Genomic DNA, 21,277 nt, shown 5'->3' on the forward strand with positions numbered 1-21,277 from the left:
ACAGAGGAGCACGGAGCCGGGCGAGGATTCACGGTGGCCGAGGATTCAGATGCCAGGGGAGTTGCTGGCTGAATATAGGATCGCCGAGCGGTGCCGAGCGACGCGCCAGACTCGGACGTGGGCCACGAGCTCATGAGCTGCAGGGTGCACCCGAGGGTACCTGGCGGTGCCCTGGCCAAGAAGGAACGTGCGGAAGAGAGAGCTCGAGGGTTGAGGTTACGAAGGCAGAGGAAGTGGTGCGCCTCTCGAGAGGACGAGTTCCTGGCAGCATTCCTGAGCCGGACGTGAGACCCGTACGTGTCGGCAAGGTCGAGCTCCGGTGTGTCTGTTCAAGGTCCAAGGCCGAGACCTGCCGAACGGCTCCTGCCTGGGTGCAGTGGCCGGGAGCAGGTTCGTGGACGAGGCCTACCGGGTGTGGTCGTCGTGAGTCGTGGCCTGATCCTGGACCTCCGGAGTTGCGACCCTGACTGCTGGGTTGGCCGCGACGTCCGACTCAACGGCGCTGCACACGGTAGCGTATCCGTGCGCCGTCAGCCGTTCCACCCATGCCATGAAATAAAAAAATTCATGTTAATCCTTTCTCGTCCGCTATCAGCAAACATAGTGACGAACGTCCGTTAACCATCAATAAATGGCGAGCCTGCCAGGATTAAGCTCTCGCGTTACATCTGAGAGCCTCACGTTGTTTGTGTGTGGCGGACGAGAATGGACGACAAGAGAAAGCTGTTGAGCTAGGGAAGGAGATGGGGCTGAGGGGAGAGGCTTTGCTGGCATGGGTGAGCGCGGAGGAAAAAGAAATGAGGGACCAGAGAGCCCGGAAACGAGGCCCGAGGTCGCGCTGGTCCAGGCATCTCCGCCACCACTGCTCGAGAGTCGAGAGAGTCCACGGGACTGTTCTTCCTCATCACTGTGTATTGTGAGAAAAGTTGTTTGACTGAAACAACTTTCTTGTGCGGGGGGTTATTGTGATGAGTGAAGAAAACGACAACGACGGAAGTGCGGGGCAAGGCGCGTGTAATGTGCGCGTGAGTGTCAGCGAATCAGCTGATGACCTGTGGTGGCCCATAGAGGTGGCGTGCCACGATTGGGCCATGGGCGACCATCACGTGGCAGTGGGCTTTGTGGCTGGGGACGAGCCGAAGCAGCGGCAGACGGGAGAGAGCGGGCCGAAGCGTCGGACGCAGGCAATCCAGGTTCCGGCCAGGGAACGTGGCCGTCCACGCTACTGCCGTCCAACTACCAGCTGGGGTGGCGTTGCCGGCACGAGTACTGCATCTCGGGGCGTGGCCTGGCCTGCTGTTCTCTTCCTTGCCGAGGGCATCGCGGATCTCGGCGAGGCGTCTCCACGGTCAGCCGTTCGATACAGCGATGAACGTGGCCTGGCTAATGGTCACGGTTGCGTCGAGCATCGCGTCTCGGCGCACGCTCTTCGCTGGACGTGCTGGCCATGCCCCGCATGGAGCATCGCGTCTCCGATGCGGGTTGACTGCTCCGTGGGCGCACCCACGCCATCAAGCGCCGGTGTCACCAGAGCGTCGCACTTCGGCAAGGGACGAGCGAGATGTTCTTCCGGCCGAGACGCGGGAGTGCGCACAGAGGAGCACGGAGCCGGGCGAGGATTCAGGGTGGCCGAGGATTCAGATGCCAGGGGAGTTGCTGGCTGAATCTAGGATCGCCGAGCGGTGCCGAGCGACGCGCCAGACTCGGACGTGGGCCACGAGCTCATGAGCTGCAGGGTGCACCCGAGGGTACCTGGCGGTGCCCTGGCCAAGAAGGAACGTGCGGAAGAGAGAGCTCGAGGGTTGAGGTCACGAAGGCAGAGGAAGCGGTGCGCCGCTCGAGAGGACGAGTTCCTGGCAGCGTTCCTGAGCCGGACGTGAGACCCGTACGTGTCGGCCAGGTCGAGCTCCGGTGTGTCTGTTCAAGGTCCAAGGCCGAGACCTGCCGAACGGCTCCTGCCTGGGTGCAGTGGCCGGGAGCAGGTTCGTGGACGAGGCCTACCGGGTGTGGTCGTCGCGAGTCGTGGCCTGATCCTGGACCTCCGGAGTTGCAACCCTGACTGCTGGGTTGGACGCGACGTCCGACTCAACGGTGCTGCACACGGTAGCGTATCCGTGCGCCGTCAGCCGTTCCACCCATGCCATGAAATAAAAAATTCATATTAATCTTTTCTCGTCCGCTATCAGCAAACATAGTGACGAACGTCCGTTAACCATCACACCCGAGAACGATAGCAGAATGAAACACTTTGCCACGGGATGTTACTAACTTAACTATTCAAAATGCTTTTTCAACGGCTATTCAAAATTGTGTATGGTTGGAAGTGCTGGCCTTGTTTCCCTGTTCTATGGAACTAACGTATTTCACGCGTTATCTTGCTACCATGCCATTAACGCACACTGCTTTTTGTTTTTGTTTTCACGCTTCCTGGTCAATGCGTGTAGTGCACTTTTTGTGTCTTGCATTAGACTAGCATTGCCGGTTTTATTGTACATTCACGTAGCTATTTGTAAAGAGAATTACTACTGCTTTGCGAATCGTGGGCCGTGCTACTGATTGCGCGCGCTTGTTTGTGTCGTGACAATCTGAAAGCTTACTGCTTTATTGCTTTCCTGTGTACCGTGGACCGTGTTACTGGTCGCGTGTAAACTTTGTATTCAAACTGCACTGTACCACTCCTGCCCTGGCTGCCAAAGGGTGGCTGGCAGTATTGAATAAATAAAATAAAGTACCGCCAACTAGTTCTAAATTTATCAACTACAAGCATCATCAAATACAAGTCCTTCGTCCACCCGTTAGTGCTTCCGTCCATCCGCGCGACCATCCGTGCGTTCATCCATGCGTCCGTCCATGAGTCCGTCCATCCATCTATCTGTACGTTCGCGCGTCTATTCATCTGTTTGTCTGTATGCTAGGCTGTCTGTCCGTCCGTCCGTGCATCCTTCTAGTGAACACTCCAAGTACCGCCATCTCCCATCCCGCATTCCCTGTGGAACATACCCGCTCTAGAGCGAGTATGTGCCACTGGTGGCTACGTACTACTACATACATGCAAGGGATGGAGAGACCCATGCCTTAAGGAGCTTCACCCCTAAAGTACTCACGCCTCTTACTACAGAAGCTGTACGTTTCGCCCATGGCCGAGCTGTTGCTGTCATTGCAATGTGTACCGCTCCCACAAGCTTCGCCGACCACCCCGTTTCTGTCCTATTCATGGTGCTCTATAACTGACTTCATAACCTCATCTTAGGGATGGACTTCCTATCGACCCATTATGCACTATTAGACTACTCCACTGGTTCTCTTTGCTTGGACCTTCCACTTCAGCCAAATATTCACATGGAACTTCAACGCGGCGCCCCGCCATGGTGGTCTAGTGGCTAAGGTACCCGGCTGCTGACCCGAAGGTTGCGGGATTGAACCCCAGCTGTGGTGGCTGCACTTACGATGGAGGCGGCAATGCTGTATGTGCTCAGATTTCGATGCACGTTAAAGAACTCCAGGTGGTCGAAATTTCCGGAGCCCTCCACTACGGCGTCTCTCATATTCATATGATGGTTTTGAGACGTTGAACCCCACATATAAATCTTCAACTTCAACGTGGCCTGTGTGCCACGGATTTCATTCGTTTACCCTAAAGTCATAACATTCAACAAAATCGCCATGACTTCATCCTTACTGGGTGGAGATTACACAGACATGCCGACTCCTGACGTACTTCTGGCACTGGACATCCCTGTCCCTCACTGCGTCACAAGCCGTTTCCATGAGTCCAGACCACAAAAAACTGGGATACCTTTCTCCCATTTCTCAAATTCGCCTACAACATGGCGATTCAGCGCACCACTGTATATTCTCCTTTCTTTCACGTTTATGGTCGTTCTCCTACTTCCTTCCTCAATGTTTCGTTTTTAAACGCCGACGTCAACTCGTCTGCGTCTTCTAGCGAGGAATACGTTTCAAGAGTAACCCGGTGCTGCGATTCTGTTTGCATTGACACGGAAGCGAGACTGCAAGATCAAAAACTCACTTATGACGCTTTGTATTTTTTGACATGGTGACGAGGTGCTCTTGTTCACACCTATTCGCACACCTGGTCTGTGTGACAAGTTTCAACAACACTTCATCAGGCTTTACGTAGCTATCGAGTAGAGTTCGCCCGTTCATTATTGTCTCACACCACTTGTCATTCCAACAGGCCGCCGCGCCACCACAGCACAGAGATCTTGCACGTTTCTTGCATGAAGTCACTCACGCGACGTTATTTGTCACCTTGACATGATAGGGCTAAGTTGGCTGCTTTCAGGTGGGGAAATTAGGATAGGCATTTGTTATGCGCTTCTTCTTATCTATATATTATCATAATAATCATCATTCGTTTCGGTTTTGTTTGTAGTCCTCACCAGTTGTCACCACCTTCTCCACCGAGTGTAGGCGCCCTCTGCCTCAGACTGCCCGTTTGCAGCTTAGCTCTCGGGCTGAATAAATGACGTCTAAACCCAAATGTCATAATATATTTTGCGTCACGTTGTGACGCGTTGGCCAACAAAAAACTACAACACAGTCTCCAGATCTCTGCATAACGTCAATTTTTAAGGGTCGTGGGATCCGCGAAATGTTCAGATTGTACAGAGCGATTCTCGTTGCCGGTGACGTGACATTATTCCAATTTTCACCGCAATCAAATGTTCTTTTTTGACTTTAAACAGTCGAAAAATAGCAAATGTGGCTGCTGTTGTAATGCGGGTTGTTGCTGTGCTTGCGCGAAGGCCATGCCACAGGTACGAGAAAGAGAGGGGAAAGTCAGGGTAGGTAAATATCTGGCCACAGGTTATCTTTACTGGTGAATGGTAAATCTGTTGCGAAACAATAAAAAAGAACGAGGAGAAAACTTCTGCACAAAGCCAAGACCATAGCACTGCCTAAAAACAACGCACGAACGCACTCACTCACTTGTCACAGCGTGTCAATAGCATAGAGTTACTGTAGCACAGCTGACCTCTGCCAGTGCACGAGGGACTTGGCGGGATCTTTGAGTTGCCGTGCTTCATCTTCTTGAAAAGCGTCTGAGCAAGAAACCCGATGATCGACCCGAGGAAATAACTGAAACAAGCCTTTACAATTGCAGATCGTAACTCTCTTGTACACTGTAAATGCATAACCTCCGAAGCGCCGATTTTAAAGAGAGTGTTGCGATGTCGCTCTTTATGGTCTTGGAATAACAAAATTTTTGGCAGAATTACTAGTGTGTTTTGCAAGCACATAAAGTTGGCGTATTTATCCTATCACAAAAAACCATGTTCAATAAAGAAGCTGTTGAGGCTACCATGAAGAACGTCTTTCCCGTAAAAAAAGACATTGCCAGAGTCAAGAGTAAGGTAGAATAACTTTGCAAAAGCTTAGATCTGGTTAAGCTTCCAAGAGATATAACCAATAGCGAAAGTGCCACTTTAGGTGTACTGCTTATTGTAAAGACACATAAACCTTTCGCTATTGTGTGTTAAAGGGGCACCTGGCAGCATTGCTTCCGTAAGGTCCTTTTCAAAGGTTTGAATTCTCATGAGATATATGTGATCCTTTCCTCACAAAACGTTTTGTTGATATTGTCCGTTTCTTTGTGGACCACAGTGACATTATATTTGCTTTGCCTGTGGACGTGGAAGAGCGCTTTTACGTGGTGCCTGTTGGTGAATTTTCGCTCCAGTTATGCAGTGCATTCATGAAAATGGTGTAATTGGTTTTCAAAACACTGCAAGGATGTCAGTTGAGAACCTATTGACACTTTTCGAGTTTTGTCTTCAGCCTACTTTAATTAAGTTTGACTACCAGGTCTGTCTTCAAAAAAAAGGTATATACAATATTTCTAATATCGCACCTGTGTCGCGCCATATCTTTTTGACATCCTTTGATCGCGCTGTACATTACTATTTGAGTTGCACTAACACTGAAATTGTCCTTAAAATTTCTCGTTATACTGACGTTTTTTTGATATTTTTTAAAAAGTGCCCTAACCAGTATGAGCACGCGATAAAGTGTGCCTTTGAATACTTGAAAAATCATGAAAAAGGACTAGCATTTTCTTTTGAACGCCCACAAGATAGTAAACTTTTAAAGTTCATTGATTATCAGGTGTGCTGGGCGTACTCCCCACGTGCTCAGAAAAAGCTCCTACCATAAAAATCGGCTCATTTCAAGACCATAAAGAGAGGCATCACAAGGAAGGAAGAAAGTTTAAGCGGAAAGACAGGGAGGTTAGCCAGTTCTTAGACCGGCTGGCTACCCTGTGCTGGGGAAAGGGGTGAGAGGAATGAATGATGTTAAAAAGAAATGTTGCGAAGAGAGGGAAAAATTACAAAAAAATTGCGACAGAGGAAAGGCAACATCAAAGAGTATAAGGCACTAAAGTCTGTCTCTGAGGCCAGTTGTCCGCAAAAAGCGCAGTAAAGCTTTCAAAGCCTTCTGGGCTGAAGATGGGCTCAGCCAATGACCCAGAATTCTTTGTTCCGACCAAGGCCGATCGTCTAGTCTATCCAGAGCTGCAGGGAGTTCTTGTCTTTGCGCGTTGAAATGGGTGCACTCACACAGAAGGTGCGCGATGGTTCCTTCGCAACTGCAGTAAGTGCATGTAGGAGAGCTGGCCATCCCAATGAGATAAGAGTATGCGTTCGTGAAGGCCACTCCAAGCCACAGGCGGCATAGAAGAGTCTCTTCAGCTCGAGATATTCTTGGGGGAAGACGAAGCTGCAGATTGGGATCCAAGTTATGCAGGCGCGCGTTTGTGAAGTCTGTTGAGTTCCACTGTGCCAGTGTGAGGTCACGTGCAAGCGAACGAAGTCTTCTAGCTGCGTCGGGTCTTGAGAACGGGATGGCTGTGTATTGGGTACCATCGTGTACAGATCTAGCGGCCTCACCTGTGCGGTCATCGCCATATATACCGCAATGACCTGGTATCCACTGATACACTATGCTGTGCTGTTTTTCGATTGCTTGGTGATGAAGAAGCCTTATTTCAGCTACTAAGTGTTCATTAGGTTCATGGCGAAAGGGTGACATAAGACATTGAAGAGATGCCTTCGAGTTCGAGAAGATGAACCAAATTCCCGAAGGTTCTTTCACTATAAACTCCAGAGCTGCACGTATGGCTGCAAGTTCTGCAGCTGTCGACGACGTCAAATGCGATGTCATGAATTTAATTGTGATGTGCCTCGCGGGAATAACCACCGCCCCTGCAGAGCTTACTGAAGACACCGAGCCATCCGTGTAAATGTGAAAAGGCATCACAACATTCTGTTTAGAACCTGCGCTTCAAAAGTCGTGCATTCACAATGTGCAAAAGAGTTTTTATCTGCCATTGAAGAGGCTTCTTTCGGCTGGTATGGCTGGGTCAGTCATAACGTATGTTGCTGAGACGCTTCCCAAGAAGATTAAGCACGGTAACTGAAAAGATCCTACTAAGTTCCTGGTGGACTGACAGAGGCCAGCTGTGGTCGCGTACATAGTAGACAAGGCCACACATAGCCTGAAAATGTGGCTATATAGTCGGTTCAACATGCTGTTGATTTTCTCGGCGCCGATGAAGCTTGCTCAGCTGAGCCAGCGCACTAAATGTGTGTAGCAAAGAGGGGACTGTCTAAAAAACTATGAAAAACATAGATTTACTGTATTTGGTTTCTAAAGGGAGTTTCAGGAGGAGGGATGTACAGTGACTCTACGAATAAGGGGCAAAGCGTGAATGCTATATTGCCCGATTGCGCACAATGTCGTATGTGGCAGCACATTTTCTTAATAAATTATGCACGAGGGCGCAGTTGATGACCTAGAGCAGCTTAGTCTGAATATCTGGCGTCGTTCTTCACATAGGGTGACGAGAACCGGTGGTGTAAAGGAAGAACGATCGATAAGGGGAACACTCAACTTGTATGGTGGCCACTTTTGTAACGAAGAAATTTTTTCACAGTGAAAGCTGTTCTGAGATCAACACAAGGGTTGCGTGCACCGTCCGCGGCCTCCGCAGCCGCCACCGATCTGTGTAACCGCCATCGCGTAAAATATGAAAACAACATAAATAAAAAAATTGGCAGATACCACGCACCTTAGAAATCGTTGTTATGCGAAGCATGCCGATCAAAGGTGAATATGTTTTTTTATTGATTGATGTTTAATGAAGTGCCGCTGAATATATGTACGCGTCCATGCACACACATACGTTAAACCGTCTCATATGTTTTATCTTAACAGTTGTTGACAGTTACGTAATGCTGTAAACAGCTACATCAATATTAACGACACCAAACGCGGTAAGCTGATATGAAGCGCTGGTGTTTGCACTGGTGCGCGCGAAGATGGTAGCCCTCCACACTGCTACACAAATCATGTTCAGTGGATGGCACTTAACAACCATTTACGTCCACCGGACAAGACGGCTGTTTCATAGGAGTAGATATATCATGTTTGTAAAACTGGACAGCCAATGCTGCAACCACGATTGACGTTACACGAAGATTATGGTCTATTTGAAAAGTATATCTGAGGTCTTGTGCGACTCTGTGGTAAAATTCTTCGTTATCATGCAGAATGCTAGGGTTTCGTTTCTGCTGGTATACTACCATTTATTGTTTGTATTCGTCCGGTCATCGCTGCCTATGGCCGCTTTTTCTTAACGCTCAAGGATTAAAATAACCCATATGTGTTCTCACCGTTTCAGGATAGATAAAAAAGTCTATAACCTGTGACACATATCTGCATACCAGTGGCGCATACCCACCCCTGGGTATGTGCCATTGTTTTTCGGAAAGTGCTTGACGACTTCTGCGACAAGATTTTGACATTATTTATGTCGAGACCAGCGAGTCGCACATATGTCGAACCATCTTGCCCTCGCGTACTAATTTCGGTGTATCCCAAGGGGGCGATCATGAGATCTACCAGACGTAGGCGGCTACACAGATAGATAGATAGATAGATGGATAGATAGATAGATAGGTAGATAGATAGATAGATAGATAGATAGATAGATGCAAAACGTGCTTGCACTTGCAGTCCACAAAGAAAGGCTTCGCAGTTAAAAAGGGACACAGTGGCATCGAAACCGGGTTCTCTGCGTGCCAGCCCAGCACTCTGCCACAAAGCCACGCAGGTGATGAAAAACTCTGTGGCAAATCAGCCTTAGAGAGGCTCAATGTCGGGAAAGTAATCGCGTTAATATGAATAAAAAGCGTTTTAGAACAGCGAAGGAACTACCAGGCGTCACATAATGTGAATTATGATATGAGCGAGTCATAAACGCTCAACCCCGCTGCAAAAGCTTCAGGCAAAATTCTTCATCGTCGTCAGCCACAGCATGAAAAAGAATTGCTGGAAATCCATTGCAAGTGTGTAGCGGGTATCATGCTTCTCCGAAGAATGACGAAGGATGACATCGTGAGGTTGTGTTTGAATTGTAGACAACATCGTAGAGAGTCTCCGCTGACAGCTTAGCAAAAAGCAATGAGCCCATGTTTTCCGAGAAATGGAACACGTCCGGACGGTTTCTAGGTGACGAGACGCTAATTCACGTCGAAAAGAGAAAGCTAAGATAAACACACCTAACTGTTATTTTTTACTTTATTTCATGTTCAAATCTAGAAAAAATGAAAGTTGCTCACAATGAGTGTCTGGAGAAGGGTTTACTTGTGTGCAGGCGAACATTCCGGCAAAATCCGACCTATCTGAGCGTTCGATGAGCCGCCGTCTCGTTTAGACAGTGAAGTAGCCCTCATCGTTTTCGTCTACGATGCCGTCTTCTCAAAGCTGTCTATTTTTTCGGCTACGTGAGATGTGGAATGAGATTTAAAATGGCCGCCATACACATAGGTGTCACTTTAGCCGTCTATGGTAAGCATTGGAATACACCCTGAATATGATGATTTATGCGGTAGTGGGTACCCTGTAAGTGTGCTTGTAGCAGAAACACAGTTGTTTATTAAATGGTCGAAAAGGCCCCCTTGTAGCTTTCGCTGTGACTGTGCCACGTGCTGCGCGCAGGCCTGGTGATTTGATATTTCAATAAGAAAAAAATATTATCTTGATTTGCATGAAAACACTAATAAAGCATAGATATTAATAAAGTTTCGCGACGAACCAACCATAAATCTACACCTAATGTAACTCCAGTCTTCACAAAAACCAGTCCATAAACGACTGTTGATAATTCAATACAGGCCTAAACAGCTGAGGGTTTGTACTGTACAGTAAGATTAATAATGTTCTGAGATGTATTCTGCTAGCGAGTTCTTTAGATTCCCCTTCTGTTGACGTTTTAAGAGGGTTCACCAATGACAGCATGGTTATTGTACGCACTGCCAGGTTTCTTCATCAGGTTTTCTTTTCATCGAACAAAGATTCTAACATTTTAGGGGCGAAGCTACTTAAGGCGTGGGCTGAGCGTCCCGTCGTAATCGTATGTAGCCACCTCTCGTTAGTTCTTGAACCGGCCGTAGAAGACGTTACTTGTACATATACTAAATGTATATACGCTGAAAAATGCAAATGGTACGATACTAGAAGACGTTACTTGTAGTATGATAAATAATAAAAATCACAACATATTCATGGAGCGAATGATGATGAGTGGGGCGAAGCGTCCATGAGTCCGTCCGCACTTCCGTCCGTCTGTTCGTTCTTGCTTCCATTCACCCGTGCTTTGTCCATCGTTCCGTCCGTGTGTCCATCCGTTCATCCGTACGTCCGTCCGTCCATCCCTGGGTCCGTCCATTCGTGCATCCATTCATGCGTCCATCCGTCCGTCCATGCGCCCGCCCCTGCGGTCGTCCATACGCCCATCCATCCGTCATCTCGTGGGTCCATCTGTTCGTCCGTTCGTGCATCCCTGCATTCGTCTATGTGTCCATCCGTCCGTCCATCCCTGCGTTCATCCTTGCGTTCATCCGTGCGTCTATTCACTATCCGTGCGTACTTCCATGCGTCAAACAGACAGACAGACGACGGACGCACGCGGCCAGCGGATTATTCATGCTTTGCCGATAAAAAGTATGATACGCGGAGGGCGGCAGCGGCTCGTGCTCGAAGACGCAACCGCGATGTGCGAGCGCGCGAGAAACAGCAATGACGTCAAACGAAGACGTTGGTTATCGCGTGTTCTTCGGTGGCGCCGTATGCTAGGGGGCGTGGTGTAGTAAAATAAAAGCCGTTCTGGCGCGCGCGCACTTTCAAAAGGTCGGCGGATGGACAAGGCTGCAGAGCGGTGTGCGCTCAAGGCGGGCTCGCGCTCGAAGACGGAACGCAGATGTGTGAGCGCGTGAGGCGGAAGCATGCTGTGAAGCTGCGTGGCGGTGCCAACAATATCCCGGCGTACGGAAACAGGAGGCTGCGCAGCAGCGGCGTGCGGACCCATCTTCGCCCCACTTTCCAATATTCACCCCGTGGATATTCTGTCATTTTTTTTCGCCAGTACCGCACCAGGATGAATATATCAGCTTGGTTTTCTACCTTTTCAAGTTTATCAATTCAGATTTTTTGCGTAGGGTACCAAAGAGCGCAGCTGCAATTCAAGATTGGTTGTACACATGCTAGATATAGTTTTCTTAGGTTTGGTAGCGAATATTTCATATTCCGCGTGCGGAAACACTTCCCTGCATTGAATTTCATCTTTCAGGCTGAACATGGGGTACTAATGCATTATAAACATACTTCGAACACGGAACGTTCTTATTCGCTTTTACTCCTCCCATAGACAACATAATCATCTGCAAACAATCATACACTCGAAGTAATGCTCGCATTATATCATCGAAACCAACTGCGCTTTACCGTGCGATGATGTGAATATCACACGTAACTTTCGCTAGCGTATTCCTCGTGTGTTGGGTAATGCGTGAATATAGCTTGCTGAACAATAGGGATGCACATGTAATATTTATTAGGCTGCTTTGGAAGCGTAGCCAACAGGAGAACCACAATTTACGTTAACCCGAAATCACGTCTCTATATTAGCAGTGCATAATTAGTGCTTATTTCTTTGTTATTAGATGGGATAACTGACAAGGCAACCACAATGGAGGTTACACTGCAGGGTATTTTCGCAAAGCAGTTTGAAGACTAGGCAAGGTTATGTGAAACTTGAGTTGCACCCGAAATGCTTGAGTTGGATCCCTGCTGAGATCCGGATTTTTAGTCTTTGCATTCGTTGGTTTCATGTTGTCGATGTTGGTTTTAAAGTGAAAACTGTTATGAGAACAAAAAAAGGGCGCTTTCTAGCATCGTAGTTGTCCACTGCCTCTGATCTCCATAATCGCTATCGCGCGAAATAAAAAAAAAACTGGTTAAATAGAAAGCACCACGGACACAATGAGATTCGATTTCAGTTCCCTTGCATCCCAGCTCACTGTTCTACCACTCTTCACTCACCGGTATTTAACACGATAGCCTTAGAGAGCTCGTGTCGCAGAAAGCCCGCCGCCGGCGTCGGCCCTGTTGGTTGTGAGCGAAAAATCGTCTGTGCGTCTGTGACCAAAAAATCAAGTTACCGAGATAACCACGGGAGGCCACTACTTCTCCACGCGTGCTCGCGCGTTCACATTGAAAAAGCCGCGCGTTCGAAGAAAAGTGCTCAAGGTCATGAGGCACGGTAGTTTCTTTGCCCTGCCACCCCTCCCTGCTTAGCTTTCAGTGGTTTCGTCGAGACGAAAGAAGAGATAATGCAATTGCTGCATGCGACACTCGTCACTCCACTCGCACTGGACGGGTTCTTAAAATTTTTTCGGCGTTGAATTTGTGGGTCAATAAGCTTTCCTGGCTAATTCATTCCATGGTTACTTGAAAAAGTGTTTCAGGGCCCCTCTAACGCATTTTGTTCGACAGATGTCACGATGAAATTGAGCCCATTCGGTGATAATAGCGCGCGCTGGTGCAATCTACCGAGGGCATGTTTGTGTGCGTGCGTGTGCATGTAACAAAGCATATTAATAAGTATGCACTTAGCGGTTGAAGGGTCCAGTAGGGGCCGGATTTCGCTATTGTGTTCAACTCTTAAAGGCGAAGCTTAAGGGTCCCCCAATGTTTTTTTCTTTATTTCTGGTTGGACGTCGAACAGAAGGGCACAACAAACATGACAGAACAAACACTACCAGGGCGTCAAGCACTGCTAAAAGACATCCTGCCTTAAAATTATCTCCTAGTAAACAGAGCTTATACCTTTCCTAACCATGAAGCAACACATTTATTTGTTCTTACTACCTCGACAAACCTTCTGGTTTTTTGGTAGGGTAACAGTGGCATCCAGCCATTTGAAAGGGCCAAACTCCGTGCAAGGCAGTCATCACAATAAAAGCAAATGGTAATCCGTCATCATTCTTTATTGCTTAGTACCTGCTTTTATGAGGGTCTCACGGATGTTTAATTTTATTTGCCCTCTTACCAAATATACCCCTACTAAAATTATACATCTTCCCTACAGTGCAGTAAATGTGGTTAATTGTTTCCGCTTGGCTACAGATTAGACTGCGGGGCCCTCATGGCATAAAAAACCTCGCTCCTCTAGAAAGGTTCTCAGAGGAAGTGTTCCAGTGTGTTAAAAGCGAACGTTTTTGTATTTGCAGCTACCTGGATTTTTTTTAGTTGTTTGAATAAATTCGCACTCTTTTAAAGTACTCTATACAATGGGTTTGGAAGCACAGTATGACACAAATCTTGATAAAGTTTTTTAACAGACTACAGGTAGCTTATCGAAAAACGGACACAAAAAATCGCACGTAGGCCACAACTTTCTTCATTCTTCGTCTAGTATTGCACTTCTCATCACATGAGAGCTCACAACAAACTCAGGCAGCAGTCTACCTACTCTTGTTGGACACACTTTTAGTAAAAAAAGATCTCCTTTCTCACCGTAAAAAAAAACAACCGTTTACTTACTGTTTGATGAACAGGTGTGCTAGTTCAAGTACCTTTAATCAGTCAGTACATGAGTTTAGAGGCGCACTGCGCCATGCTAGTGCTGGAAACTCCGCTGCAAACTGAACCTAGTCAGGCTTCCTGACGGGAAAATAATCTCGTTAATATTACTAATAAAGTGTTTAAGAAGCGCAAAAGAACAGCAAGGTGTCATGCACTGTGAATACTATAAAGAACAGGCCGCCGGTTGTCCCAACCCGTTACAAAACCCTAAGGCATAATTATTCATAGTTGCCGGTCACAGCATCAAAAAGTTGCACAAAATTGCGACACGTGTTTAGCGGGCGCCTAGCTGCTCTGAGAATTACGAAGAATGCCATGCTGAATGCTTCCATTCCACACAAATATTATGATTTTTGACATAGCGGGTACCCTGCAAAAGTTACTGTAGCAGTTATCAAAAGCGTGTTTAAAAATGGCTCTACAAAGTCCACTTATCCAACTTCTTCTGAACGCCCTCGTATTTAAAATACCAATGTATGTTCAGCATCCTTGGGTACATAGAAATGGTCGGTTACCTGTGGTGCATACACCTATTCGCCCTCAGATAGAGCGGAGTCACCTCCTGGTGGCCACTGGCTGAACGCGCCCAGAGTGAATTGCTGCTTCAGTCGTCTGCTAGGCACATAATCAAGAATAGTGTGTGCACGTACGTCATACTCATCTTCAAAAGGCATTTGACTTGCTCTGTTAGCTCACGTCTAGCCGCCTGTATGCTTGCCAAGCACAATATACATATTTCGCCTTTCTCGACTTTATATTCAGTGCAATAAGATCAGTGTGGAAACGTGCCGACAATGCTGCGTATCATCGTTATCCCTTCGGTTTTCCAGGACCGTTTTGGATTTCTTGGCGTTGTGTAGTCGAACCACATTGGTAAGTGCACTTGGCGTCGTCCCAAACATGAGAAGTATGTGCAGCGTTTCAGTAACTCAGTGCAGAACAAAGTTCTCAACAAAGTTCAGAACAAAGTTCCGAACAAGGTTTCAGAACAAAGTTTCAGAACGAAGTTCTGCATTGTTGTTGCGTGTCCAACTGCAGCAATATTCCTCATCAGTTATGCGACGAGCTTTAGTTGCGCTTGATTAAACCTTTTAACGTACGGTCTTGGTCCCGTACACCGATATATTTGTGTCTAGTAAATTCTAACACTTTAGTTCCTAAATTATTTTGAAAGAACAAAAAATGAATGAGATGGAGGTGAACAAACTTCAGTCACCATGAGCAATCCTAACATAAGGTGAATTTTAAACGGACACACCCGTTGGTTTAATTTGAATTTACTCTAAAAAATCACATGGTTAAAATAATATAGATGGTGTACCTCGCACATCTCTCGTATAATTTCACCCGCAACGTTATCATTTTTCTTTAAAAAATTTGAGTGCTTTTGTGGCGTCGTCACAGAGTGACAGGAAGAGTTGACATTACTCGCTTGAAAAAGATCACAGCACATCCACAGAGTGAATGATGATGAGTTGGGCGAAACGTTCATTAGTCTGTCCGTGCTTCCGTCCGTCCGTTCGTTCTTGCTTCGGTCCGTCCGCGTGAACAACTGTGTGTCAATCCGCGTCCATTCGTCTGTACAGGCGCCAGTCCGTGAGTCCGTCCGTCCGTCTGTTCGTGCGTCCATCCTTTCGTACTTCCACGCTTCCATCCATCTGTCTGCTAGTCTATCTATCTGTTCATCCATGCGTCCGCCCGTGCGTCCGTCAAGTGAACGCTCCAAGTACCGTCATCTCCCATCTCGCAACCCCTGTGGCACATACCCGCTCTAGAGCGGGTATGTGCCACAGGGGTTGCGGTGGCTACGTACATACGTACCGGTGGCTACGTACCGGTGGCTACGTACATACATACATACATACATACATACATACATGCATACATACATACATACATACATACATACATACATACATACATACATACATACATACATACATACATACATACATACATACATACATACATACATACGGAGGAGCGACAGACCCACGCCTTAAGGAGCTTCGCCCCTAAAAAAACTCCTTCATTACCATTGAAAGTACACACCATCCTCTTGAAAGGAACCCTGGTCGGATGTGAAGCAGCAACGTTGCACACGAGTGGCGTCACGGGTTGAACGGCGCTAACGCGAGTGCTGCTCAGGTGAGCGCTGGGAGATTCGTTCAAAAGGGTGGCTGGCGTAGGTCTTGTGGTTTCTTCGGAGTAGACAAGGGCGCTGGACTGGAGCTGGCACACGTTTCGCCTTGACTACCACGACCTTGTGATCGATTAAGTGCACGCTGAGAGGTTCCTGCAGACATTCGAAGACGAAGTTGGCAAAACCCAGATCGATGCACGTTCCCCTTTTCGTGGTGGGTAGTGGGAGCTTCCCTGGCTTGTGCCTCGTCGGTGTTGCAGGAGGGACGTCGCCATTCGAGAACATGATTTGGCTTTGTTAACCCTCACGACGCCAGCGACGACCGGGTTTGGCCCAATCACTTCGGCAGATGTCTCGGCAGGCGAAAAATCGTCGTAGTTTGGCGTCCTGTATTGCAGATAAACGATTCGAAAGAGTGTTACTACTCTATATGCGCTCGAGCGTTGCGAGCGGTGAAGAAGGTGAAGCGAGAGAGAGGTGGCACGTACAGACATGTTAAAATGCGTACGTTAGGCGCGCGTCAGTTCTATTGCGCGTGAAGCGTCAAGTCGGCGGTGTAGCGAGTTGTGGTTGCATTGGCGGAGCGAGTGGCGGTAGCTGCAAGTGTTGCGAGTGAACGTGCGAGGCGGTGAGCGTGTGGGAGGAGAGGGAGAAAGTGACGTAAGCTCACACTGCAAGGTGAGTGTTACGTCAACAACTAGCTGTGGCGTGACCTACTCGGCACCGCTCCAACAGCTGCGGTGAGAGGAGTGCAATGCGGCGCGTTCGTACGGACGCACAGAGGGACCGCGTTACACAGGCTAGTGAAAGAACTGCTTCGCGTCTAATAAACGAGCGTTTTCTGTACCAATGTCATGCAGATAATCAATCGAAGTAAGCCATGTGCTGAACTTTAACTTTTTATACTGGTACTAGAGTAAGAACAAGCTTGCCAAAGCATTGTTAGCCACGTAAGTTTTATAGAGAAACTTATCAGCTGCCCTTCGTTCTTCCGATAAAATACCAAATAAGAAAAAATGCAGATGGAATTGCGTGGTTATTTTAGCTCTTCGGCCAAACACATCAAAGTTGTTTTTTTTTCTTTCTCTTTCTTTTTAGTATCGTACAACAGCAGCCATGAAAAATGAATTCAGTCACGCTGCAGCAGTGCATAGAAGAACATAAACCAGCACAACACCTCAAATAAAAATACAAGAAACGTGACATAGTACCAAAGTGCATGCGGTCGTTATGCGCGAACATCCAATAAGGTTTGTTGAACTTTGTACATTCATTCATCAATGATAAATGACATATATATTACTGATCGGCATCACTCAACACATTTAATTCGCTGACAGTCGGCTCAGACCGCTCAGAAAGAAGTGCCACGTCGTACATTTGAATGTGTGCCACTGGTTGCCTATCCACACTAGCGCGGGGATATCCCGGCTGCGCTGGCTGCATTTCCGATGGAGGCGGAAATGTTGTAGGCCCGTGTGCTCAGATTTGGGTGCACGTTAAAGAACCCCAGGTGGTCGAAATTTCCGGAGCCCTCCACTACGGCGTCTTTCATAATCATATGGTGGTCTTGGGACATTAAACCCCACATATCAATCAATCTAGCGCGGGGATGCTGGTGCTGCCACCTATAGCCCGATCTCGGGGCAAATACAGAGGTCCGTGTTTTAAGGGTATTTGCCTCAAATGTCTGGAGGAAATGGTTTGACGGCACACGTGACAGAATTGTTACGTCATTGATGTCCTGACCAGACAGTCATAGTCGCAAAATCCTTTACCCTCCTCTGCCAATTTTGGTGCACGCTAAGATGAGGAGGGTACCCAGACATAGGCGCTGTTTTGGTCCCACTCGGGCCGTTGATCACGGCCGTATTTGCTGGCATAACACACATTAAGGGTGTGCCTATTGTGTATTTCGTATAAAAGCGAATCGAATAGCATAAGAATAGAGTTCGAATAATAACTCAACCCTTTTCAACGAAGCCCTACAATGGCAATGTAAACATTATCGTAACAACCCAAGAATCGCGCGATGACTTGTAAGGAATATTCGCATTTAAATGAAAAAAGGTACTGAAGTATTTCAAATTGAGGTAAACTCGTATACAACAGCAACTTGAGCCTCAGAAATATTTGGAGCTGTAGCTCGAAATACAAGTGTAACTTTGTCAACACCTTTTAAACAAAGCTCATATATAAAAATATATTGAACAAGACTTATCAATGAACATACCCATACATGTCATGATGAAGACAGCGGATTGATGACTGCCCTTAGGTGGCACTTGAAGTTTAAGCAAAATGCCTTCGTACTGAAATACATGTACCGTTGATAGTCCAGCGATGATGATGATCAAAACTTTATTACTCCCAAAAGAGGGGACCGGTCGAGAGGTCTGTTACGCTGCTTAGAGGAGGTCAGCGGGGACACCGCGGCCTGCAATGCGCGTGAGATTACCCGGAGTTGCTGTGCCGAGTCTGTGATATGCAGAAGGGGCTCCCATGTATCTTCTGTGTGAGAAGCGTCAGCGTACTGTGAGCAAATCCATGTCATGTTTATGAGGGTGGCTGATTGTGAGCAGTATTTACAGTGTGGTGTCACGAGGTGTGGGTATACTTTGCTATAAAGCCAGGGGTTGGGAAAGACACCTGTCTGAAGCTTGCGTGACAGGACGGCATCACATCAAGGGAGGCCCTTATAAGCTGGAGGACAGGGGAGACGGCCTAGTCTGTAGTGCTGTAGAATGTCTGTGTAAGTGACCAAAGGAGTTAATTCTTCGCAGGCCTGGGAGGGCGAAAAATTAGAAGTGTAAGGCGTAAGGAGCTCCGCCCGGTAGTTGAGATCTCGGGCAAGAGTGTGTGCCTGCGCACTTCCACTAAGGGATTCATGAGCTGAAGCCCAGATAAGAAAACGAGGTGAGACAGGCGGGGTGTGATGCTTTATGATTGAGTATGCCAGTGTAGAGATACGACCCGCGTCAAAATTTCGGATGGTGAGTTGGGAATCGCTTATGATCACCTTGGTTATTGGGTCGGTGATTGCCAAAGCACTGGCAACCTTTTCGGCATTTGTTATATTGGTGGAGTGAATTACACTACACGCCGTGCTGCACCCACGATGTGGGGCCAGGGCGACAGCCACCATTGTTGATCGATGTGGGTGTCGCGAGGCATCTGTGTACTTGACATCGGAACGATTTGAAAGACGTTGCTGTAGTTGGGGTGCTTGGTCAGCCCTACGATCCGCATGATGTTCAGGGTGCATGTGCTTAGGGATTGGAGGAATACGAAGACTGAGTCGTTGATCTGTCGGTATATCTTGGTAAGTGGTGGCCGCCCACGTGGCGATGAGTCCATTTTGGTGCAATACAGCACGTGTCGCATGCGTGAGTGAGAGCTGCTGGTACTGGGAGGTAGCTTCTATAAGCTCATTGACCATGTTCAACACCCCAAGGTCATTAGGTTTGAAGGTACAAGTGGACATCGGGAGTCCTAAGGCGGTCTTATATGCCTTGCGAAGCCAAGTATCGAGGCGATCGAGATCAGTGCGCGTAATGCAGAGGTGGGGAGCCAGGTAGGTGATGCGTGTGAAGACAAATGCCTGAACCAGTCGAAGAAGGTTGGATTCGCACATGCCTGTATGCTTGTTGGCAACGCGCTTGAGGAGACGACCAATTTTGTTGGCAGATTGGTCAATTCGCTTAAGAGTGGTAGAGTTGCCACCATTGGCCTGTAGGTGTAATCCTAAGATGCGGATGTGATCTCTTTGGGGAATTAGCATCCCCTGCACTTGGAGATTATAAGAGACCTGTTTGGGTTTGCGTCCCTGTGATCTGACAACAATGTATTCGAATTTGGTCGCAGACAGGACAGGCCTACCGTAGAGAGATATAGCTGCCCACGCGGTTGATTGCTGTTAGTAGGGTTTCTTCGATTTGGCCATCACTACCTCTTGTAACCCACAGGGTGAGGTCATCTGCATAGAGAGTGTGATGCAGATTTGGGATGTCAGACAGAAGTTTGGGAACTCTCAACAGTGCAACATTGAAGGGGAGTGGGGATAGCACGGAGCCTCTGAGTGTTCCACGGCTGCCGTGGGTGAAATCTTTGGTTGCATGCACCTCAGTAATTCGATGATGTATACAAGAAATGTTACCCCTCTTTTTTCAACATTTCGTTCCCTTGAAGTAGATCAACAATGCTTTTTGTATGCAACTTGACGAGAATCACCACCAAAATAGAATTCAAGCATAGCGATAAGAAGTGAACAAGCCCTTTCTGATTCACTTCTAGGCGTGATGGAGGAGCAAACATCATTTCAAGAAATCATAGTTTGCTTGAAGAAGTTCTGAGTGAGCGATTTTGTATTACGATGCGAGTGTAACAATCAGTGAAAAAATGCCCGTTTTGCCCAAAGATCAGAACAATGAATAGCTGCGGCCTTCCCCTCACGTAATCGTATTATTCTTTGGGTGTGTCTATTCTCCCAGCAACCGGGAGAATTGGTCAAAAAAATTTCTCCCAGCAGTCGCCTCCCATTGGCTCTCATAAATCACGTGACTAACTGCCCGGATAAATTTTTTGTATGATTCTCCCGGCAACCGGTAGAACTGAACCTAACGTATTCAACATAACCTAAGTAACATAACCTAACCCAACGCACGCTGGGCCACGTCTGTCCAGTCTGTCCCGCAGCCTAACCTAACCTAATCTAACGCACACTATTGGCTACGTATGTCCAGTCTGTCCCGCAGCAGCCAGTTTTTTTCACTTCTTATGGCAGTTGGTCACGTGACATATGAGAGCCAATGGGAGGTGAGCGTCTGGAGAAATATTTCTGAACAATTATCCCGGTTGCCGGGAGAATAAACACTGCGTTATTCTTTCGCCTAAAAATGCGATAGCGAGATATAGGAAAGTCATAACAAAAAATAAAGAGCAGCTCGATACTTGCAGCATGCCTCTGACGCACAAAAACCGCCAGGTTGGGAATAGCTGCCTTTCAGAACTTCCTTTTCTTAACACTTTTTGGGCAGCTGCTGCAATCACACTTGCAGGCCGGCATTTCGATGCTGATGCTGATGACCTGAAGTGTATGGCACTCACCCATATAAGGGGATGGGCCAAGAACCGGGTGGCAGGGTACCTAAATGAAACTAAAATAAAATTAAAGCTAATCTGAAA

At 47.5% G+C, this 21,277-nt stretch overlaps 1 protein-coding gene and 1 pseudogene across 2 annotated transcripts in view; one reads left to right on the plus strand and one right to left on the minus strand.

Annotated features, from left to right (window-relative positions):
• The window catches only part of LOC119168549 (uncharacterized), a 92,716-nt gene that overhangs the window by 24,252 nt on the left and 47,187 nt on the right, over positions 1 to 21,277 (plus strand). The gene's annotated exons all lie outside the window — the stretch shown is intronic.
• On the minus strand, positions 18,447 to 21,203 carry LOC119183263 (uncharacterized; annotated as a pseudogene).

This window comes from Rhipicephalus microplus, chromosome 3 (genome assembly GCF_043290135.1).
Source record: "Rhipicephalus microplus isolate Deutch F79 chromosome 3, USDA_Rmic, whole genome shotgun sequence".
NCBI classification, from domain to species: domain Eukaryota; kingdom Metazoa; phylum Arthropoda; class Arachnida; order Ixodida; family Ixodidae; genus Rhipicephalus; species Rhipicephalus microplus.